This window comes from Sciurus vulgaris (assembly GCF_902686455.1).
Source record: "Sciurus vulgaris genome assembly, chromosome: X".
In the NCBI taxonomy this organism is placed as follows: domain Eukaryota; kingdom Metazoa; phylum Chordata; class Mammalia; order Rodentia; family Sciuridae; genus Sciurus; species Sciurus vulgaris.
This window is the reverse complement of record NC_136471.1, coordinates 49,675,068-49,700,890: the sequence shown is the minus strand read 5'-3', so window position 1 is coordinate 49,700,890 and position 25,823 is coordinate 49,675,068. Positions and strand designations below refer to the sequence as shown.

Sequence of the window (25,823 nt, the reverse complement as noted above, 5' to 3'; positions counted from 1 at the left end):
AGACCCTGTGACTACTGGAAGAAAACATAGCCCCAAATCTTCATCATGTCAGCTTAGGATTGGACCTCCTAAACAAGACCCCTAAAGTTCAAGTAATTAAATCAAGAATCAATAAATGGAGTGAATTCAAACTAAAAAGTTTCTTCTCATCAAAAGAAACAATAAATAATGTGAAAAGAGATCCTACAGATTGGGAGAAAATCTTTACACATGCACCTCAGATAGAGCATTAATCTCCAGTATATACAAAGAACTCAAAAAACACCAAAAAACAAATAACCCCACCAAAAATTGGCTAAAGAACTGAACAGACACTTCACAGAATACAATCAATTAATAAATATATGAAAAAGCATTCAACATCTCTAGCAATTAGTGAAATGCAAATTAAAACAATTCTAAGATTTCATCTCAATCCAATCAGAATGGCAATTATCAAGAATACAACCAACAAAAATCCCAATGACGTACCTTACAGAAATAGAGCAGGCAATTATGAAATTCATCTGGAAGAATAAGAAACCCAGAATAGCTAAAGCAATCCTTAGCAGGAAGAGTGAAACAGGGGGTATTGCAATACCAGATCTTCAACTCTACTACAAAGCAATAGTAACAAAAACGGCATGGTATTGGTACCAAAATAGAAAGGTAGATCAATGGTACAGAATAGAGGACACGGACACAAACCCAAATAAATACAATTTTCTCATACTAGACAAAGGGGCCAAAAATATGCAATGGAGAAAAGATAGCCTCTTCAACAAATGGTGCTGGGAGAATTGGAAATCCATATGCAACAGAATGAAACTAAACCCATATCTCTCACCATGCACGAAACTAAACTCAAAATGGATTAAGGACCTCGGAATCAGACCAGAGACCCTGCAGATTATAGAAGAAAAAGTAGGTCCAAATCTTCATCTTGTTGGTCTAGGACCAGACTTCCTTAACAGGACTCCCATAGCACAAGAAATAAAAGCTAGAATCAACCACTGGGATAGATTCAAACTAAAAAGCTTTCTCTCAGCAAAGGAAACTATCAGCAATGCGAAGAAAGAGCCTACAGAGTGGGAGAATATCTTTGCCAATCATACTTCAGATAGAGCACTAATCTCCAGAATCTATAAAGAACTCAAAAAACTCTACTCCAAGAATTCAAACAGTCCAGTCAACAAATGGGCTAAGGAAATGAATAGACACTTCACAGAAGAAGATCTACAAGCAATCAACAAACATATGGAAAAATGTTCAACATCTCTAGTAATAAGAGAAATGCAAATCAAAACCACCCTAAGGTTCCATCTCACCCCAATTAGAATGGCGATTATCAAGAATACGAGCAACAACAGGTGTTGGCGAGGATGTGGGGAGAAAGGTACACTCATACACTGCTGGTGGGGCTGCAAATTAGTGCAGCCACTATGGAAAGCAGTGTGGAGATTCCTTAGAAAACTTGGAATGGAACCACCATTTGACCCAGCTATCCCACTCCTTGGCCTATACCCAAAGGACTTAAAATCTGCATACTACAGAAATACAGCCACATCAATGTTCATAGCTGCTCAATTCACAATAGCCAGACTGTGGAACCAACCTAGATGCCCTTCAATTGATGAGTGGATAAAGAAACTGTGGTATATATATACTATGGAATATTACTCAGCCATAAAGAATGATAAAATTATGACATTTGCAGGCAAATGGATGAAATTGGAGAATATCATGCTAAGTGAGATAAGCCAATCTCAAAAAGCCAAAGGACGAATGATATCGCTAATAAGTGGAGGTTGACACATAATGGGGGGGAGGGAAGGGTTAGAGTTAGGGTTAGGGAGGGGGGCAAGTATGGAGGAAGGAACTACTGTATAGAGGGTAAAGAGGGGTGGGAGGGGTGGGGGGAAGGGAAAAAATAACAGAATGAATCAAACAACATTGCTCTATGTAAATTTATGATTACACAAATGGTATGCCTTTACGCCATGTACAAACAGAGAAACAACATGTATCCCATTTGTTTACAATAAAAAAAAAAAAGAATACAACCAACAATAGATGTTGGCGAGGATGTGGGGAAAAGTTCCACTCATAAATTGCTGGTGGAAATGCAAAATGGTGCACCCATTATGGAAAGCAGTATGGAGATTCCTAAGAAAACTTGGAATGGAACCACCTATTTCACCAAGGTTTATACTCAAAGGACTTAAAATCGGCATACTAAAGTGACGCAGCCACATCAATATTTACAGCAGCTCAACTCATAATAGCTAAAGTTTGGAACCAACCTATATGCCCTTCAACAAATGAATGGATAGAGAGAATGTGATATATCATACACACACACACACACACACACACACACACACATATGATAGAATATTACTCAGCTTTAAAGAAGAATGAAATTATGGCATTTGCTGGTAAATGGATGGAATTAGAGAATATCATGCTAAGCGAAATAAGCCAAACCCAAAAAATCAAAGGCCAAATGTTTTCTCTGATATGCAGATGCTAATTCACAATAAGGGGGGCAGTTAGGAAAGAACAGAGTTACTTTATATTAGGTAGAGAGGAGTGAAGGGAGGGGAAGGGGCATGGGGGTAGGAAGGATAGTAGAGTGAAACAGACATTATTACCTCATGTACATATATGACCATATGACTGATGTGATCCTACAATATGTATAATCAGAAAAATGAGAAATTACATTCCATTTATGTATGCTCTATCAAAATGTATGAAAGCATTCTACTATCATGTACAACAAATTAGAACAAATAAAAAATTTAAAAATAAAATATAATTGCTTAGAGGAAAACTAATCATGAGGTTCACAACCTATGTAGAACAAAATTCAAACTCACATAACTTGATTTCAAGACTTTTTATTCATCTAAAGTAATCAAGCAAGTGTGATATTGACATGAAGATAGACAATAGATCAATGGAACAGAATAGAGAGTACAAAATCAATTCTCATGTTTAGAGTCACTTGTTTTTCTTTATAAGGCTACAAGACAGTACAGTGGAGAAATGATAGTCTTTTCAACAAGTAGCACTGGGAAAACTGGATAGTCGTATTTTAAAAATGCAAAGATTTATTATATGAAGACTAAAATATGATACAGAACTTAATAAATTAGACTTTATCAAATTAAAACTCTGGCTATTTTAAAGATAATTAAAAGAAAATTAAAAAATCATATATTGGAAGAAAAAAATTGTGAATAGCATGTCTGATTAGGACCAAATATCTAAAGAACCCTCAAAACTCCATAATTTTAACACCTCAAAATTTTGAAAGTGTGCAAGATATGAACAAATACTTCACTAAAGAAGATATGCAAATGGCAAATGAGCACATGAGAAGATTCTCAATGACATTAACTATTAGGAAAATACAAACTGAAGCTACATATCTCTACATGATTTGTAGAATGGCAAAATAAAAAATAGACCAAATGTTGGCCAGAATTTGAAGCAACTGGAACTCTCATGCACTACAATGACATGGACAAGATATAAAATGTAAAATGGTACAATTGCATTAGAAAACAGCTTATTAGTTTCTTAAAAAGTTAAATATGCATTTCCCATATGACACAGGCTTTCCACTTTCAGGTACTTACCCAAGAAAAGCAAAAGCATATGCCCACCCAGAAATGATTTGAATGTGAATGTTAACAATGACATTATACATAATAGCCAAACTTGGAAACAATACAAATGTCCATTAAGAGGTGAATGGACAAACAAATTGCAGAATAGGCATTCAATGTTGTACTATTCAGCAGTAAAAAGGAATGAATTACTAACATACACAGTAATATGGATGAATCTCAAAATAATTATGGTGACTGAAATAAGTCAGGCAAAAAAGAACACATATTGCAGAATTTAACTTCTATAGAACTCTAGAAAATGCAAATTAATCCATAACGACAGAAAACAGATCAGAGGTTGGAGGTAGGCAATAGAATAGGGAGGAACAGGAAGGAAGGTGACAGGATCATACCAGAAAACTTAGAGGTGTCATAGCCATTTTGTGCTGTTGTAACAGAATACCAGAGATTGGATAATTTATAAATAAGAAATTTGTTTGACTCACAGTTCTGGAGACTAGAATAAAGGAGCCATATCTGGTAAGAGTCATCTTGCTCCATCATCCCATGGCAAAAGATAAAAAGGCAAGAAAGTGCATGCACACAAAAGAAACAAGACAGGGGAAAGGAAAGGACAAGTGGGGTCAAAATTACTTATATAACAAACCCACTTGCACAATAATGACATTAATCTATTTATGAGGGTGGGTCCTCATAACCAAAACACCATTAGGACCCACCTCCCAACACTATTGGATTGGAGAGTAAGTTTCCAGTACATGAACTTTGTGGAACATATTCAAACCACAGAAGGACGTGATCATATGTTCATTATCTTTCATGGATATTCATAGATGTCCAAATTCATCAAATTGTATAGTTTAAAATATGTATAATTGAAGGGGCAATCCAAGATGGCGGACTAGAGGGTGACTGCATCTCCAGTCGCCCCAGAACCCAGGATTCAAGAAGGGGAGGCATTGAGAGACTCGGACTAAAATAGAACCACGGGGTGAGTCTCCCCCACCCAGTGAAGCTCAGCTGGGCGGCAGGCCCGGATTCAAGTGGCTCATTAGAGTAGGACAGGGCAGATAGCGTCTCCCCCAGGCAGCTCTGTGCAGTCTGGCAGTGGGCTCCTCCCACAGGGACAGATCCTCCAGCCTCGCAGAGCAGGCCCCCCAGTGAGAGCCCTTCTGCACAGAAGCAGCACGGCCAGCTCCGGTCCGCCCCGGCCAGCTCCGGCCTGCCCCGCTGCCAGCTCCGGCCCACCCGCAGGTTGCTTCAGTGACCAGCACAGGGCGCCAGGGACTTCCCCAAGCAGCCCAGCACCCTCCGGTGGGAAGCGCCTCTCTAGGCTAGCTTCTCGGGGCAAACTGCCCAGTGAGAGCCTGTCTACACAGAGCCAGCCACAAGTTCCCAAGCCAGTGGAGACCTCCGACCTACAACCAGCCTCTGGGACCAGGGCTGGGCAGCAAGAGACCTCTCCAGGTCTCTCTCCCTGGAACCAGTAGCGGGCTAGGGGCAGCGTTCTTCGGAAGCACTGCATTATCAAATTAATCCAAGACTTCTGGCTACTGAAGGCTGGTAGGTGATATGCTGGAAATCTACAGGGACACTATAAGCCAATAGAGGAAATCTACAATATCACAGAGTCCCACTGACATCTGACTAATATGAGAAAACAAGGGAAGAAAATGTCCAAAACAAACCTAGATACTATATCAATAAAACCCAAAGACAGCACAGCAGAAGAAATGTCCGAAAGGGAGTTCAGAATGTACATAATTAAAACAATCAGGGAAGCAAATGAGGAGATGAAAGAACAAATGCAGGCGTTAAATGAACGCACCAATCAACAGTCAAAAGAGCAAATAAGGGAAGCAAAAGAGCATTTCAATAGTTAGAGATACCGAAAAAAAAACCAAACGGAAATCCTTGAAATGAAGGAAACAATAAACCAAGTTAAAAATGCCATAGAAAGCATAAAAAATAGGATAGATCACCTGGAAGACAGAACCTCAGATATTGAAGACAAAATATTTAATCTTGAAAACAAGGTTGACCAAACAGAGAAGATGGTAAGAAATCATGAACAGAATCTACAAGAATTATGGGATATCATGAAGAGGCCAAATTTAAGAATTATTGGGATTGAGGAAGGCTTAGAAAAACAAACCAAAGGAATGAACAATCTATTCAATGAAATAATATCAGAAAATTTTCCAAATCTGAAGAATAAATGAAATGGAAAACCAAGTACAAGAGGCTTATAGGACTCCAAATATGCAAAATTACAACAGACCTACACCAAGGCACATTATTATGAAAATACCTAACATTCAAAATAAAAACAGAATTTTAAAGGCCACGAGAGAAAAGAATCAGATTACATTCAGGGGGAAACCAATAAGAATATCAGCAGATTTTTCAATCTAGACCCTAAAAGCTAGAAGGGCCTGGAACAACATTTACCAAGCCCTGAAAGAAAATGGATGCCAACCAAGAATTTTATACCCAGCAAAACTTACTTTCAGATTTGACGATGAGATAAGATCCTTCCATGATAAACAAAAGCTAAAGGAATTTACAAAAAGAAAGCCGGCATTACAGAACATTCTCAGCAAAATATTCCATGAGGAAGAGATGAAAAACAACGATGTAAATCAGCAACGGGAGGAACTAGCCTAAAGGAATAGCCAATTAAAGGAGAAACCAAATCATGTCAAAAAAAAAAAAATGAGTCCAATGACTAGGAATACAAATCATATCACAATAATAACTGTGAATGTTAATGGCCTGAACTCATCAATCAAAAGACATAGACTGGCAGATTGGATTAAAAAGAAAAATCCAACAATATGCTGCCTGCAAGAGACCCATCTCATAGAAAGAGATACCCATAGACTAAAGGTGAAAGGATGGGAAAAAACATACCATGCACATGGACACAGCAGAAAAGCTGGAGTATCCATCCTCATTTCAGATAATGTGGACGTCAAGCCAAAACTAGTCAGAAGGGATAAAGAAGGACATTACATACTGCTTAAGGGAAGCATAAATCAGCAAGACATAACAATCATAAATATCTATGCCCCGAACATTGGCTCATCAATGTACGTCAAACAAATCCTTCTCAATTCCAGAAATCAAATAGACCACAACACAATAATACTAGGTGATTTTAACACACCTCTCTCACTGCTGGATAGATTGTCCAAACAAAAATTGAATAAAGAAACCATAGATCTCAATAACACAATCAACAATATAGACTTAACCAACTTATATAGAATATACAATCCAACAAAGAACGAATACACTTTCTTCTCAGCAGCACATGGATCCTTCTCTAAAATAGACCATATATTATGCCACAAAGCTACTGTTAGCAAATACAAGAAGATAGAGATACTACCTTGTACTCTATCAGATCATAATGGACTGAAATTAGAAATAAATGACAGAATAAAAAACAGAAACTTCTCCAATACTTGGAGATTAAGTAATACACTATTATATGATGAATGGATAACAGAAGACATCAGGAGGGAAATTAAAAAATTCTTAGAAGTAAATGAGAACAAAGACACATCATATCAAAATCTCTGGGACACTATGAAAGCAGTACTGAGAGGAAGATTTAATTCATGGGGCGCATTCAACAAAAGAAGTAGAAATCAACAAATAAACGATTTAACATTACAGCTCAAAGCCCTAGAAAAAGAAGAGCAGAACAACACCAAAAGTAGAAGACAGGAAATAGTTAAAATCAGAGCTGAAATCAACGAAATTGAAACAAAAGAAACAATCGAAAAAATTAACAAAATAAATAGTTGGTTCTTTGAAAAAATAAACAAAATTGATAGACCCTTAGCCACGCTAACAAAGAGAAAGAGGGAGAAAACTCAAATTACTAAAATTCCGAATGAACAAGGAAATATCACAATAGACACGAGTGAAATACAAAACATAATTAGAAGCTATTTTGAAAATCTATACTCCAACAAAACAGAAAAACCTCGAAGACATCAACAAGTTTCTAGAGACATATGAATTACCTAAACTGAACGAGGAAGACATACACAACTTAAATAAATCAATTTCAAGCAATGAAATAGAAGAGGTCATCAAAAGCATACCAACAAAGAAAAGTCCGGGACCAGATGGGTTCTCAGCCGAGTTCCACAAAACCTTTAAAGAAGAGCTCATTCCAATGCTTCTCAAAGTATTCCATAAAATAGAAGAGGAGGGAACCCTCCCAAACTCATTCTATGAAGCCAATATCACCCTGATACCTAAACCAGACAGAGATACATTGAGGAAAGAAAATTTCAGACCAATATCCTTAACGAACATCGACGCAAAAATTCTCAACAAAATTTTAGCAAATCGCATACAAAAATATATTAAAAAGATAGTGCACCACGATCAAGTGTGTTTTATCCCAGGGATGCAAGGTTGGTTCAACATCCGGAAATCAATAAATGTCATTCACCATATCAACAGACTAAAAGTTAAGAATCACATGATTATTTCAATAGATGCAGAAAAAGCATTCAATAAAATACAGCATCCCTTCATGCTCAAAACACTAGAAAAAATTGGGGTAGTGGGATCATTCCTTAACATTGTGAAGGCCATCTATGATAAGCCCATGGCCAATATCATTCTAAATGGTGAAACACTGAAAGCATTCCCCCTAAAAACTGGAACAAGGCAAGGATGCCCTCCTTCCCCACTTCTATTCAACATTTTTCTTGAGACTCTAGCCAGAGCAATTAGACAAACCAAAGAAATTAAAGGGATACGAATTGGAAAAGAGGAACTCAAACTATCCCTGTTTGCTGATGACATGATTATATATTTAGAGGAACCTGGAAATTCCACCAGAAAACTCTTAGAACTCATAAGTGAATTCAGTAAAGTAGCAGGTTACAAGATCAATGCTCGTAAATCCAATGCATTTCTATACGTAAGTGATGAATCTTCAGAAAGAGAAATTATGAAAACTACCCCATTCACAATAGCATCAAAAAATAAAATACTTGGGAATCAATCTCACAAAAGAGGTGAAAGACCTCTACAATGAGAACTACAGAACACTAAAGAAAGAAATTAAAGAAAACCTTAGAAAATGGAAAGATCTCCCATGTTCATGGATAGGAAGAATTAATATTGTCAAAATGGCCATACTACTTAAAGTGCTATATAGATTCAATGCAATTCCAATTAAAATCCCAATGATGTACCTTACAGAAATAGAGCAAGCAATTATGAAATTCATCTGGAAGAATAAGAAACCCAGAATAGCTAAAGCAATCCTCAGTAGAAAGAGCGAAGCAGGGGGTATCGCAATACCAGATTTTCAACTCTATTACAAAGCAACAGTAACAAAAACGGCATGGTATTGGTACCAAAATAGACAGGTATATCAATGGTACAGAATAGAGGACACGGACACAAACCCAAATAAATACAATTTTCTCATACTAGATAAAGGGGCCAAAAATATGCAATGGAGAAAAGATAGCCTCTTCAACAAATGGTGCTGGGAAAACTGGAAAACCATATGCAACAGAATGAAATTAAACCCCTATCTCTCACCCTGTACGAAACTCAACTCACAATGGATCAAGGACCTCGGAATCAGACCCGAGACCCTGCATCTTATAGAAGAAAAAGTAGGTCCAAACCTTCAACTTGTTGGCTTAGGATCAGACTTCCTTAACAGGACTCCCATAGCCCAAGAAATAAAAGCAAGAATCAACAACTGGGATACATTCAAACTAAAAAGCTTTCTCTCAGCAAAGGAAACTATCAGTAATGTGAAGAGAGAGCCTACAGAGTGGGAGAATATCTTTGCCACTCATACTTCAGATAGAGCGCTAATATCCCGAAACTATAAAGAACTCAAAAAACTCTACACCAAGAATACAAATAATCTAATCAACAAATGGGCTAAGGAAATGAACAGACACTTCACAGAAGAAGATGTACAAGCAATCAACAAACATATGAAAAAATGTTCAACATCTCTAGTAATAAGAGAAATGCAAATCAAAACTACCCTAAGATTTCATCTCACCCCAATTAGAATGGCGATTATCAAGAACATAAGCAACAATAAGTGTTGGCGAGGATGTGGGGGAAAAGGTACACTCATACATTGCTGGTGGGGTTGCAAACTAGTGCAGCCACTCTGGAAAGCAGTATGGAGATTCCTCAGAATGCTTGGAATGGAACCACCATTTGACCCAGCTATTCCACTCCTTGGCCTATACCCAAAGGACTTAAAATCAGCATACTACAGAGATACAGCCACATCAATGTTCATAGCTGCTCAATTCACTATAGCCAGTTTGTGGAACCAACCCAGATGCCCTTCAGTTGATGAGTGGATAAAGAAACTGTGGTATATATATACAATGGAATGTTACTCCGCCATGAGGAATGACAAAATTATGGCATTTGCAGGCAAATGGATGAAATTGGAGGATATCATGCTAAGTGAGATAAGCCAATCTCAAAAAACTAAAGGACGAATGATCTCGCTGATAAGCGGATGAGGACATATGGGGGGGGGTAGGAGGGGTTAGTGTTAGGGTTAGGGTTAGGTTTAGGGTTAGGGATAAGGAGGGTGGTAAGAATGGAGGAAGAAAGGAATGTATAGAGGGAAAAGAGGGGTGGGAGGTGAGGGGGGGAAGGGAAAAAATAACAGAATGAATCAAACAACATTGCCCTATGTAAATTTATGATTTTTAATTAAAAAATAAATAAATAAATAAAATATGTATAATTTATAATGTCAATTATGCCATGATAAAATTATTTAAAAATTTTAAAGATTATATATAACTAAACTTTCTTCTTGTACTGATAAATTTTACAATCCCAGAATACATATAAGGCACCAGAATATTTTTAATTAACTGAAACAAAATATTTTATGCCACGGTTTTTTTAAATAGAGAATAAACAATATGAAGTAGACTTGAAACATTTCCATTATTGTATAATTTTATTGCCTAAAAGATGTGTTTCATCTTGTAACTCTTTCAAATGAAAACTTTCAATGAATTGTAAACAATTTGTTAAAAATGTAAAATGCAACATGCTCAGAGCAGGGAAGATGGTATAGCAACAAAACATTTGTATAATTGGTTCCTGGAACTAGAATATTACTGTGATTACTTACTAAGTGTATCCAACAATGTAATTCTTTTATTTTTAGACAAATATTTTGTGAAGTATATCATTAAAATCAAGTACAAAAATAAACAGAATTTAGGGGCTGGGGTTGTGACTCAGTGATAGAGCACTTGTCTGGCATGTGTGAGGCACTGGGTTTGATTCTCAACACTGCATATAAATAAATGAATAAAATGAAGGTCCACTGACAACTAAAAATTTTTTTTAAATAAATAAATAAAAAATAACCAGAAGTTAGAATTAGATCTTCAAGTAATTGTATCTTAAACCAAGATTTTGTTTAAATGAAGCATACTTAATGTCATTGCTCTCATCAAAATGAGAGCAAGGTTACTGGACCGTTAATAAATATTAAAATTAATATTAAACACTGTTCATCTTTTATCCTTTATTTCCAGCTTTGTACATGCTTTATAATATACTATTAGTATAATGTTAAATTTATAACATATATAAATCTATATATTTTGGATAAGAGTGAATGATCAAAAAGTTGGAGAAATTTTGCTAAAAGGATAGTTGAAGGAAACCATTCTTACAAACTGCATATGTTTTCATGATTCTGCTTGTATACAGAGAAAATCTATTTTAATTAGGAAAGAATAAGTCATTCTGATGATTATAATCTTTGCTGCCATAAGGCATATTCCAAAGCGGACTCTATTAACTAGCACCAAGGTAATGACAATATCTGAATCAGATCAATCGAAAGAACTGTCATAATTAATATTATTATGATTGTGGGTTTCCAAAACACAGGTGAAGCGTAGCTCTAAAGGTTACCAAAATCTAGTACCCAAGGTATGGGCGAAGCTGCTTGTTTTATAATCTAAAGGTAAGAGTTGATTTTAGAGCATGGAAAAATGAAACCAAATCTGAGGTGTGTGCTTAAGTGTACAGAATCTGAAGAAAAAAATCCATATAGAAAACAAAGCCTCCAGGGCCAGGCACAATGATGCATGCCTGTAATTCCAGTGACTAAAAAGGCTGAGGTAGGAGGATCAAAAGTTCAAGGCCAGCCTCAGCAGTTTAGTGAGACCCTCAGCAACTTAGCCAGATCTTGTTTCAAAATTAAAAATAAAAAGGGCTGGAGATGTAGCTCAGTAGTAAAGCACCTCTTTGTTAAATCCTCAGTACAATAAAAGGAAAAGAAGAAAGAAAGAAAAAAGAAAGCTTCCAGGAATCAGAAATCCCCTTGTCTGGATCCAGCCATCTATACACACAGGTACTAGTTGATAACATCTTGCATCTTACTGGTAATATCTGATAATATCTGAATGAGCATGCAACATTGTTTATAGTCAATACAATATTGACATTGGGATACTGTGTTTGTATTTTATGAAATGTGCCATTCAATTTTAGGGTGATTCCTCTCCTAGTAGTTTATAAATATGCTTATGAAAACACATGTGTTTTAGCTGTGTATTCTAGGCTACTCAAACGCAAAGTAGATTCAAATTGCAAAGATGCTAAGTCTAGTTTCTCAAAAGTTTTAAAGTCTTTCAGATATAGACCCTCACCCAAGCTCCTTCTGGCTCCTGAATTAAATAATGTAAATAGATTCCTCTGTAATACCTCCTTCTGCTCTCCTGGTAGTTATAGCTGAATGTCCGTGTGGCTTCTACTTCTTTCCCTGGCCTGAAGCTCTGTATTGTGCACTGTTTATAGAATGTGCACTAGTTAGGAGGCCATCACATGCTAAGTGCTATGCTAGCTGGCAAAGGATAAAAGAATAAAGCATAGTCCATGGCCACAAAGAGCTCACAGTCTAGTGAAAAGAGATACTTAAACAGGTAATCATATAAAAACATGGGCAAAAATATATATGCATGGAATATTGTGAGAATATGAAGGTAGTGCACTTAATCCAGTGTGGGGAAAGGGAACAAAAAAGGATATCCAGCAGACGCACATGGATTGCAAATTAATGTGTAACACAGTTGGTTAACCAGGAGAAAGAAGGCTTTCCAGGAAAAGTACTTAGCGTTTTCAAAAGCATGGAGGCATAAAGCAATGTGGTATGAGCAAGCAGTGCAGTGATGCTGGCTGGTAAGTTATAAGGGAGAATGTGGAAGGGGTAGGTGAAGATCACATCACAAGAGGCAGGGGGAGTTCAGTATGCTATGTTCAGAAACATGGCTAATTGACTTTTGACAACAGGAATCATTGAAGAGTTTTAGATAAGGCAAGGACCTGTTAGGTGACCTGTTAGGTCACATTCTGACACTAAGACAGAATGTGAATTTGAGGCGGATATGGCATAAATCTAGGGGGGCATGATGAAAGCCAAGAATACAGAGTAATGGTAGGGAAAGGGGCACGTTACAAACACAACAATGATGTAAAATCTGAAGGACCAGGCTGGAGAGATAGTTCAGTTGTTAGAGTGCTTGCCTCGCAAGCACAAGGCCCTGAGTTCGATCCCCAGTACTGAAAAAAAAAAAAAAAAAAAAATCTGAAGGACCTGTGAGTGTCCTGTAACACAGGAAAAGTCTCTTCTACTATGACCAGGAGTTCTGATGTGCTACATTTCTAATTGAGGACAGCACAGAAAGTGCTTAAAAGTGCTGGGTCTGGACCCAGGATGCCTGAGTTTAAATCCCAGCTTCACTACTCTTTTAGTTGTATGAACTCTGGGCAAGTTATTTAACATCCGTGAGTCTCAGTTTCCCCATTTCTAAAAATAGCAATAATAACTCCTGCCAAAGACTGTGAGGATTTAAGTATGTACCATGAGTAAAAAGCATGGAATAGTGAAGTGGCCTAAAATAAGCACCCAATATTAGTAGCTGTTTATTATTAACCATATGCTTTGGGAAATATATGAGCATATGGCTATTTTGACATCTTTCAATGAAATTTGAGAAGTCTAATCAGCATTCTTGCCCAGATGGAAAGTCACAGTACCTCTCTGCATGAGGGTAGACTGACAAGCATAAATATTAAGCAAATGCTAGTAATTAGATATGATCAGTTTAAAAGATACTTATTTATACACTGTTCCAGACAGGATTTAAAGTGACTTACAAAGATGCATAAAACATAACAAAATAGCATAAATTTAAAAATTTGGATCAAAAGAAAGAAAAACAAGAATTGGGACAACGTGAAGGAGTCAGAATCAAGGTTCCAACACCAAAAAGCAACTTAGGCTTCTCAGTGATCAACTAAGGTCTATACCCCCACTGGTCCACCCATGGAGCATATTCATGGCTCACATAACAAGGTTTGCCCCCACTCAGTCCATTTTTCAGAAGTATTATGGTAGAAAATTGAATTTTGTTTTTTCCTAACATTGAGAAATTTACAACTCACTCAATTTTGCAAGATTCTGATTTATGTTTTGCACTAAGATTTTGACTCCCAATGATTCCTTTCAAAATTTATTCCATAAAAGTAGAGTTTGCAGGTGCTGAGGCATTTTGCAATTTTTGCTTCTTTTGAGATATGCACCAACTAATGAAGATGATGGTGATGATGATGACAGCAAACACTTCTATATTGCTTATTATGTGCCAGGCACTTTCCTAAGCACTTTATATAGATGAAGTTATTTAGTCCTGACAATCACACTAAGAGAAAGTTATTATAATTGTTATATCTATTTTACAAATATCGTTATATCTATTTTATAACTATTATAATTGTTATATCTATTTTATAAAATGTATTATAATTGTTATATCTATTTTATTTTATATTTGGAAAAGTGAGTCCCAAATTGAGTAAATAACATGCCCAAGGTCAATACCTCAAAAGTGACAGTCTACTTTTTGGACCGAGGCAATCTGGCTCCAGAGTCATTATGTCATTATGCTATAATATCTTTTCAAACTCTGCAAATATTACTCTGTGTGGTAATATTTGGAAAATGAGATATTTTACCATTGGGAACTTGAGGTGTTTTTTTTTTTTTTTTAAGCTCTCAACTACTAACAGATCAATGATTGAAAGGCCCTCAGTATGGCTTACTTTCTCAGTTCTGTGAAGTGTCCTCTACATACTGGAGAAGATTCATTCTCCTCATCTAGACATCTCTTCTGAAGGATGGCAAAAGTAATTAAATAAAATCTCTTTTGTTAGCTCTTAGAATCATACATGTGGACTATTCCTTTAGATAGAATCCACATGTTTACCTTTCATTAAGTTAGATTCATAAGTGGTTTGAGGAAATTCCCACTTCAAATAATATATACTTCTCTAAAATAAGTCCTACAGGGAAGCTGGATATTATAATCTACATATTTCTCCTGCAGAGTAGTTATTTTGGATATGTGGAAAAGTGGTCTTATTTTCATGATTTCATACATTTCCCCCCATTTCCTCAGCAGTTCAAGGCATCTTAAACTCACCATCAATCTTAGGGAGCAGACCTCCATAAATGTGATTCATAAAAGTACAAAATATCATAAACTGAGGCCATGTGTCCAAACGCCCCACCTGGCCACAGGGGAAATACAAATTAAGATAAATCTCAGGATAGGGATATAGCTTGGTGGTACAGTGTTTGCCTGACGTGCATGAGGCCCTGTGTTCAATCTCCAGCGCCACAAAAATGAAAAAAAAGACAAATTACATTTAGCTTTCTGAAAGCTTTTGAAACCTCCACGGGAAGCTTCTTCTCACATAAGCAGGGCAGGCTCCACAAGATCCCCATAATACTGTTGATGGGTAAAGAATAACCAGTTCACCCTCTCTGCTGCCAAAGCCCCTTTCCTTAAGAGTTCAGGAGTTTTAAAAGACCCAGAAATCCCTAACTAAAAGAAAAAGGGTATAGCTCAACTTAGTTGGCATAGCACTTGCCTATCATGTGGAAGGCCATAGGTTCAAGCTCTCACTCTACCAAAAAAAGAGGATGTTGTAAAATCAGATCATTTATATGCACAAAACATTTTTTTGAAATGTTTATTTTTTCAATCAGCCCCATTACTACATAGAACACCACTATCTTTCCTTAGTTAACAAGCTTTGATAAAGCAGCACCCCCACAGGGAAGACCCTCTTCTCCTGCCAGGATCACAGATGGGGGAAATATCTAAACTGAACTCTAGTTAGCATCTGATTGCTTCTTGCAGGCTATGTCACCTAAAAATCACACACACGCAGTCCCCTTAAATGAGAAATCATGAAGGTTTGTGACTAATCCAGCCCATGTTCACACATAACTGTGATTTCATGCATTTGGTTTCTTTTTAATTTTAGAGATGCTGTGATCTAGCTATGGTTACCGAAACTTTAAACACAACCAAATAACCTGTAGCCAAACTTAAATAAAGCTGCATACATGTCAGATGATTTTAAAGTGATAAGGCCTCTAAGACATTAAATAAATGCTAATTTCTTTCAAGTAAAATATTAATAAACATACATGAGCATATGTATACAAATGGCTAGGTATAAATTAGAAAATAATATAAAATAAGTGTAAGGTATTAACTTACTGCAAGCCCTCTTTCCCTCCTAAACTGTTCAACCATAATTACTTTACACATTGCATCAAATCCCCTTTGCAAGATTAGTACATGTATTATCAACATCTGGTCTACAGCTAGAAGCAATGTTCTCATATTTACAAAATAAAGTATAAAAATTAAAACCACTAAACTGTTCAAATTAGATTTGTATATATTTGTTTATCTTCAATACTGACATAATACATAAAAGTACCTTAATATTCTAAGGAGGAAGAGGTATGAATTCTCATAATTCAGTTAGTAGAACTTAAGATAAAACAAGGCACCCAAAATGTTTAGACATAATTTCCTAGCCCCATGTATGTAATATTTGACCCCAGTATTATTATTAATTCTGAATAGACTTACACATGCAGGAAACAGCACATCAGTGAAGATTCCTTTTATTTTATAAAAGTGAAGACTCTCTACAATTATTACCTGTGAATTAAACATTTTAAAAATGAATAATCTCCCCCAGTACATTGTAGGTTATGAGAGAAGGGACTTGGTGGTTTGGGGGCGTGGGGGTGCAGGATTTCATTTTGTTCATTTCTTCAATGCCTAGGGTGCTGCCTGGCCCTAAAATGCACACAGTAAATATTTGTTGAGTAAATATTTGTTGAATGGCATCAAGAATACCATGTAACATTCAACCACACCCAAGAGCTTATCATTTAGGAAGTCGCCACCTTTGATATCATTAATTCAATTCTACTCTCTGACTATAAGCCCCTAACCTTCTAGTCTGCTTACTTAATGACCACCCTCCAGCTCCAAACCTATTCTCAGTCCTCATGGGGGCAGTCCTCCATAGATCCTTCTACTTTCATCTTGTCAGGTCCCTCCTGTCTTCCCTTCCTGTCCTAAAAAGTTTGCATTCTATTATTTCAACTGCACTCTCATCAATATCCTCAATCACTCATAACTGCATTACAAATATCTGTGGTATTTTATGCCTACACAGGGACTCCTGATATCTAGTAAAGAGCAAAATCCATCTGGTAGATCATTATCCATATGAATTATTGGTTACCAAGCTTACCTCAACACTCCCTGGCACTGCAACTATGCTTCCCTGGTCCTAGCTTACTCTCCTGTTCTCCACAATAACTATTTCAAACCTTCCTCAAACACTTCAAATATCCAACCCAAATTCTGTCCCATCTCAACCCCTGCTCTAAGAGACTGGTCTTACTTTTTACATCATAGAGAAATATAAATGCCATCAGACAAGTGCCTCCTGCCAAATATATAAAACTATTTTCAGGATAATTTACCTCCACTTCATTCTCCCATCTGGCATAAGTACTTTGCTGAATAAGGACTTTATCATTTATCCCTTCCTTCTCACTAGCCTTTAAAGATATTAAAGTCACTCCTGTTACTACCCTTTCTCAGCTCTTCAGAACCAATTTCCCTAAGGAATTATCCATATCCACTCTTTCCACCTCCTCATTTCCCCAATTACTTCATAACCCACCACAGTCCAGTCTTCCACCTCACATTTCCCCAAAGGCTCTAACTAGGGTCACCAAGAGTTTCCTAATCCAACGGAGAATTCTTAGTCTTTATCTTCCTAGACCTTTCCTAGTCTTTAGCACCACTCACCCTTTTTTGACAGAGCCATTCTATTTTGTAAACCTTACTCTACTGAACATAATATAGTCAACATATACTATACATATATACACACACATATATGTATATATGTTCAATGTCTGAAACAGCAAAAAATTAGAGAACATAAATATCCACCAATAGAAAGCTAGTTATGGTACATATACACAATAGAATATTGTACAGTTGAGAAAAAAGGAGATAGTTCTATATATCTGACACTGAACACTTGCTATTGCATATTAAGCAAAAAATACCTTGTGAAACATATACTATGATTCCACTTGTATTTCTTTTTCTACCTTTAAGTGTAGACAGACTGGTTGGATGAATGGATAGAAATATTTTATCTAGGCATGGAAAAAGGTCTGGAAATCAATACAAATTTAACAGTGTTGCTTCTGAGAAATGAAATTAGCAGAGGACAACAGCTGATTATACGTTATCTTTTACTGGGTCAAGTAATAAAACAAAATACTCAGATCTGTCAACATACCAAACTAGGTAAGAAAGAAGTTCAAAGGAGATCAAAAATGAATGGTCACGAAGACTTGGGGGAACGACTTTGGGATTTCCAGAGGTGAGAGAGGAAGAAAAGAAGGGTGATTAATAAGGGTTTTAAACAGGAAAGAAATCTACTAAACACAAGGAGAGGTAAATATCCAATAGAGATCATGAAGAGATAATTCTTAAATGAGAAAAATCAAGTAGCCAATAGATGTCAAAAAGAAAATGTTTTATTCTTACAGGCAATAAAGCTTTTTTGTTTGCTTATCAATTCAGCAAAATTTTCCCCATAATGTCCTTTATGGCTAGTTTCTTTCCCACTCCTGATCCAGAATCACACTGAGTTGTCAAAACTTGTTGGTCTCTGCCTTAGTTTGTTCAGGCTGCTATAAGGAAGTGTCACAGACTGAGAGTTCTAACAATAACAGAAATAAAACCCAGCTCTCTGTATATGCAGGTTCCATGTCTACAGATTCAACCAACTTCAGATATTCAGAAAACTGCATCTGTACTGAATGTGTACAGACCTTTTTCTTGTCATAATTTCCTAAATAGTGCAATATAGTATAACAACTGAGTACAACTGAGTACATTGCATCAGGTATCATAAGTCATCAAGGGATTATTTTAAGTGCATGGGAGGATGCATATAGGGTCTATGCAAATAAATTCAGCAAAATTTTATAAAGACAATGTTCAGTTTTTTAAAAAGAAGACTTAAGAGGTACTCTCATACTTTGTTGGCAAATATAAATTAGTAAAACATTAGAAAGCAATATAATAATTTTATTTCTAAAAATCTGAACTTCCACAGAACTTACCACAACTGCAATTAATAATTAATTACATTTAACATATGTCTCCTCTGCTGAAATAAGCTCCAGGAAAAAAAAGTCATTGTCTAACTTCATCTCCACTACATCTCAAGTACATGGATGAATGAATGGATAGACAGAGAGACGCACTGTAGGATCCTGGCATACTGTAGGCCATGAGTGGGCAGATTAGAGGTACTCAGTAAATTAATCCATACTTTCTGATAAGTTGCTAGCAACAGTTAAATATACTGACACTAAAGCTATTCTAATGCCTGAACTGATAGAGCTACAAACAAGAAACCCTGTAGATACCATGGAAATGTCATATCTCTTAAAAAATTATTCCTGTTCAAGGTTTACACAGTCACCCAGATATGAAAGTCACAGTGGCCCAACATTTCAGCTCTTATTTTGCTAGCACCATTCAATCTCCTGCCTTCTCATATTTTAGTCATAGTCACCCAGACAAATACCTTAAACTAGATTGTCTGTACTTTGTTTCTAAACCTGGGCAAATGAGTGCCACCTGAAAGAATGAGATGGAGACAGGGTTCTGTGACTGAAGGCAGAGACAAATTCAAATTTTCCAAGCCCCTTTTTATTTATTTTTCCAGCTTTATGGGAGTATAATTAACAAAACTGCAAGCATTTCTGGTGTACAACATGATACTTTGATCTAGATATGCACAATTTTAATAATGTACCCCTACAGAGTTCTTTTCATCCCACTCAAATGCCATTCCAGACCTTCATAAACACAGGGTGTCACCTTCAAAATCCTATCTTTGCACAGCTCCTCCACAGCTTCATCAGTCCTGCACTCTTTCCCTCCCATTTCAATGAAAGAAGTACCTCCCTTTCTCTAAGGTCAGTCTTTTCTCCTTTTTCATTCTGCATCACACACACACCCTTCAGCTTCCTCAAGGACCTTACGTCATCAAGCTCTATGCTATCTATACATAAATGAGCTCATCTCTCTCCTACAATCTCTCTCCTATAGTTAAAGCAAAACAAAATTAAAAGAATTTTCTTGTTCCCTGCACCCTACTATGTCTCCTTCCCATAACATCAGACTGGCAAAAAATTAAAAAGACTGTCGCAGACTAGGGGTGTAATTCAGTAATAGAGAGCTTGCCTAGTATGCATGAGAGGATGTCACTTTGACTTTGCCTATTCAAACTGTTAAATATATAAATATTTTATTTATTTATTTTTAATTGACAATGATAATTGTCTATATTTATGGGATACAATGTGATATTTAGGTCTATGTATGCATTCTTAGAAAGATTCAGTTTAGCTAATTAACATACCTATCACCTCACCAACTTATTTTTTCTTGTGGTCAGAATGTCAAAAATCTATTCTTGGGCTGGGGATTACAGGTCAGTGGTAGAGCGCTCACCTAGCATGCACAAGGCCCTGGGTTCCAACCCCACAACCACAAAAAGAAAAAAAAATCTATTCTTTTAGCAATTTTAAATATATTCTACATTATTATTAAACATGGTCACCATATATTGCTATAGGTCACTAAAATGTATTCCTCCAGTATAACTGAAACTCTGTACCCTTTGATCAACATCTCTTGACCCAGAAATTTTCCAACTAGAAGTCAACTCTCAGAAATACTTGTGCATGTGTATCCTTGCATTATGCAAGGATATTCATTGCAGTCCTGTGGTTTGGACTAGGGTCATAGGCAGAGGAGATGGGGACATATGGCAGAATACATCATGTAGTCTGAAGATCAGATTGTCAGGACTTCCTCATGAATTAAATGTGGCAGTGGTGTAAGAAAAAGAAAGGAATGAAGGGTGACCCTATGTTCTTGGTTTAAGCAACTAAGTGGATAATGGTGCCATTTTACTGAAATAAGGGAGGATGAAGGAAGGGGTTGAGAATGTGAGTGCAATGAGGAGTTGTTTCAGCTATGTTATATTTGAGATATTATCAAACAGACAAGTAGAGATGTCAAATAGTTTAGTGAATGAAGCTGATGCTTAGAAGAAAGGCCCAGGTCAGAGACAAAAATTTGGGAGTGGTAAGTGTCTTGATAGATACTATTTAAAGTTTTGGGGTTAAATGAGAGCCTGTAGGATTAAGAAAACTCCACTGACTGAGTTCTGGGTAACTCCAAATGTTTGAAGTTTATGGAGATAAATTTAAAAGAGACTGAGCAGTTTCTTGTATAAACTTGAGTTTTAAAGAAATTGCTACATATTAAATGGTAAGAATCACATATTTATCACCTTTTCCAGGGTTCAAGTCCTTCCAAGTCTGTTTTTAATTCCTTCCAAGTCTGGCCTTTTCCTGAACCTTTCAAAACACATTTAAACAAAATAGCTCTCTTTTTTTGTGTGTGTTTTATGTCACACAATGGTTTTCCCACAGTTGCATAGTCCTCCTAGTATAGAACTTAGTATAGAAGTAGTTCAAGTACTACACAAGTCACACTCAGCTATTGATTTACCATAAAGGTTATAATTCAGTTACTACCTCATACCTCAAAGGCTAAGGGTGACTTGAGGGCAGAAGCCTAATTTATGGCATCTTTTATTCTTTTGAGCTGTTCACTTCCCTGTTGCATAGTAACTTTCTTCAACCTCTTCCTGACCTTGCCAAATGCCCAAAAGGTCTCAGGACATCTGACAATCCACACCCCGTCTTCCCAATGCAGCCCCCATTTCTACCACCAAGAGGCACAACATCTTTGCAATTTTACTTTTAAACTTTAGAAGTTTCCATCCAAAGACCTATACTTCAGAAAAAGAGGAAGCACTTCCAACTAGGTCAAAGTTGTCATCAGGAATGTAATCTCAAAGGAAAACTCTGAAGAAGGAAAGCTGTGAGAGAGCTGTGCCTGGGGCAACCTTACACCTGTAGGATGACAAACTGGGCAGGCTTAGTTTCAGGCCCAGGAGCATACAAAGAGTGCCAATTCCTAGAATGGGAATGTCATTCATTAATTCATTTAACAAATATCTGTATGCACCAATGATATTCCACACAGACAGCAATCACTATTCACTTGAACTTTATGTTATAGAGGGGGAGGAAACAAATAATAAGCAATAACAAGGTAGGAAAGGGGTATAAAGAATGTTCAGGAACAGGTTGCAAGTTTAAATACAATGGTCAAGGAATGCCTTGCTATGAAGGCAACACTTCAGTACAAACTCCTAACAGTGGGGATTTTAAGTACCTCAGGATGGTGTTTCAGTCCCACCATCACCACACCTCAACCCCCTTGAAGGCATGGTATCCCCAGTTCCTAGCACAAGTTAATCTTTTGTGCTTAAGACAAAGAGAGTTCCAACATCCAGCCAGACCTTGCCCTGGATGGTTATGACCTTCCAGGCGGAAAAACAACCAAGAGTGGTGTTAAGGGCTTTATTGAGATGTAAATAAATTGCTTTAAACAGGATAACTAGTAATTCTGCTTGCGGGAAGGAAGTGTGGGTTCAGTAAGTTTGTCACTAAGGAAGTGACTTTAGAGTTAAATCTTGAGATGAACAAGAATTAATGACAGGGATGGGGGATATGGGTGATAAATTAATTTTTCAGGAAGAAAAAAACAGGAGAACAGTTTGCTGAAATTCCCAAAGCTGGAGTTGGGGAGGACATCCCCCCCAGAATATCATCCCACAATAAAACAAGCACACCATCACCCTCATGCTGTATGACCTGGAAGATGGGAAATTCTTATCACCTGCCACACCATCATTTCTCCCCTAGCCATCAGGAGACAATGAAGTTAAGTCAGATGTGCATCCCTAGAATCCAGGGTCACATTATTATAACTTCAGGACAATTAACACTGAGTTAAAAACCCAAGTTTCCTTCATCCAGGTATGCTAGAGTGTGTTCTTATAGTGACAATATAGCAAGTAGTCTTACATGGGAAATGAAGTGAGTAAGACATTAGAGTAGCAAGTAGTCCAAAGCCCCCACAGTGCACCTACGATGGAACCAAAGGCCAAAACATGTTTGAGTTTAAAAGGGAAGTTTTTAATTACTTAGTCCTCACCCATGAGCTATTAGTGTTCCTAACATCTAAGACGGTAGTGGTAGTGTGACAGGACAGGAACACAAGCTCTGCCCCATCAGAGTGTGATCTGAGGCAAGGCACTTAATCTCTGAGTCTCCTTCATATCCTGGTTATACCTATAACCTACTGCATTGAGTTATCTTGAGAATTGTAGAAGATAATTATGTAAAGAACTTATTACCATACCTAACATAATGAATTCTAACAACCATCATTAGAAGCAGCCTTTAAGGGGAAATGCTCAGAATACCAACCAGAATGCTACATACACTCATTGATAAATTACACTAGAACAGGCCTCCAAGCGCCATGTCCCTGCTTTAACCTAGAGTGAAGCATCTGAAATTGTGTTACCAGAAATACTCATCCCCTTCCCGAGAAGAGTCTCAAAAGTCAAGTTGGTGGGCTTTTTCTAGTAGGATTTCTGGAAGGTGCTTTTACACACACACACACACACACACACACACGTGGGCAAGGGGGTGGGAGAGAGAGAAAGAACCAGAAATTTTTATCAGGGACACAACTCTGCAATAGACATAGTTATTGGGGGTAAACATTTTAGGTCATTATTTCCTTACAAGTAACGGATTTATGAGTGGTGGGGGCGGGGAACTGAAAGAGCAGAAAAGAAGCCAGTTAAAAATAGGAGGTCCAGGAAGTACTGAAGACTAATTTCTGCCACAAATGTACAGAGTCTACGGTCAACCGGCCAGAAGCAATATCAGGAACGCTAAATCATCTGGTACTGAAGAAGCAGAGTACTAGGGGAAGAAATGGTTAGTGAGGAACCCATCATTTTTTCAAGCCGCCAAAATTCTAACTGAATTTCCCCACTAAAACCCTATCTTATTCAACGTTAAGGGCAGGAGAAATACCTTCTACCTCTTTACAAAGCATCACAGGTGATAGAATTGCTCTGTGTCCCTAGTGCAGGCTCTGGAGGTGCTCCCCCAGGAGCAAATCACCACAGCCTGCTTGACGAGCGGCAAGATAAAGCAGTTCAGCTCCAGAGAGCAGAGCGGGACCCCATCCCCAAGCGCAGAGGGCTCACCGAGGCAGAACCAACCGGCCTCCAGCTTTTATCTGTGGCTGACCAGTCGAGGCCAGGAAGACCAACGCCTCGAGGTCTGAGTACACATAGGGCAGGACAGAGACCCCGTGCGACTGGGGAGCGCTTCGAGAGAAACCAAAGAAAAGGTGACTGCACGTCTGCGAGCATAGATCCCGCTAGGAGCTCGGCCCCACCCCCGCCCCCAGAGCCAACTCTCTGGAGGGGGCCCGACTGGCGGGAAAAGACCGAGGACACCGCGCCAGGGATGACAGGGATGAGGCAGCACCCAGAGAGATAAGGTCGGCGTTGGCTCCGTGTGGGCGAAGGAACCGGACTGAAGAAGTTCAAGAGGAAAAAAAGTGGCAGGGAGGGACCGCCCCAAGCAGACGGGACTCAAAGCGTTGGGGGTGCGGTCCAAAGAGACCTATAGGACGGAGGGTACAGACCGTCAGCTAAGGAGGAGGAAAGACGGAAGGGGGCTAGAGAAGGACTTAGGTCCCTGATATGGGGGTGGGGGAGCCTTAGCAGCGAAAAGGGGCTGGGGGCCCAGAAAGAGTCGTGGACGGAGGGCGAGGGGGCGGCCACTGGCTGCGGACCTAACCTGTCACCTGCAGTAAGTGTCACAAGAGGGCTAGTCGTCCCAGTGTCGGATTCTAGGGAGGGTCTCCGGCTCCGGGAAGACCGCAACCCTGCGCCGGGCGGCTGTCCCAACTCACCCTCCCAGGAGGCGGAAAAAGCTGCAACTTTCCCTGGAGCGGGGAGGAGCTGGACTCTTAAAGGGGCCGCATAACGCTCCGGGCTCCTTAGTCGGGGACCCACTCGGCCTGAAGGTGAGCCAAAGCCTTAAGACACTGGAGGAATGTCTTCCACGGGTAGGAAAAGGAGCTCAGGGACTGGGTCTAAAGCTCGACGTGCTTCCTCCCCCGTTTACTTCCATCTGTGGTCACTCTTAAATAGTAATATCACCTACCTCTCTTCTGTTCTGCTGAGCCCAAAGTTGTCAAATTGTCCTGTATTTCTAAGAAAATAAAAGATTCTAAACTATACAACCTGGGAAAATAAAATATGTGGCATTCTGGTTCTTCGACTTTCAGCTTTTTATGATAAATATAAGTGCCTTCTATTCTAAAATAGAAACGTTTTGGGCAAAGGACATAGACTACATTCACATATTCGCGCTCTAGGACACAACTGGTTGCAATATTCAACTCACTAGTAATAAAAGAAGAGCAAATTAGAATAATGAGATTATTTGACAATTTCTTGGGTTTTTAAAATAACATTTAATAATGACAAAGTGACCACCAAACAAATTCTCTCAAAATTGCTGCATGTTGTATTTTGTATGTTTGTAATTGGGTATGTTGGTTTAAAAACCCTTTTAGAAAGCACGTGAGAACCATCAGTCAATAGACTTTAAAATGTTTATATCTGCCCTTCTTCTCTGTTCCCTCCTTTCTTCACATCAGTTATTACACATACTCAAGTCTCTCTCTTCTCCCATCCCCAATT

General features: G+C 37.9%; 1 protein-coding gene across 4 annotated transcripts in view; it reads right to left on the bottom strand.

The window, feature by feature from the left end:
• SYTL4 (synaptotagmin like 4) overlaps positions 1-25,045 on the bottom strand; it is a 66,467-nt gene extending 41,422 nt beyond the window's left edge. For 3 of the 4 annotated variants that reach the window (XM_079124061.1, XM_079124058.1, XM_079124060.1), the window contains exon 1: positions 24,913-25,045. The gene's annotated coding sequence lies outside the window, so the exon portion shown is untranslated. The remainder of the gene's footprint in view (positions 1-24,912) is intronic. The other variant, XM_079124059.1, reaches the window with a different exon arrangement.
• Positions 25,046-25,823: the final 778 nt, after the last annotated feature.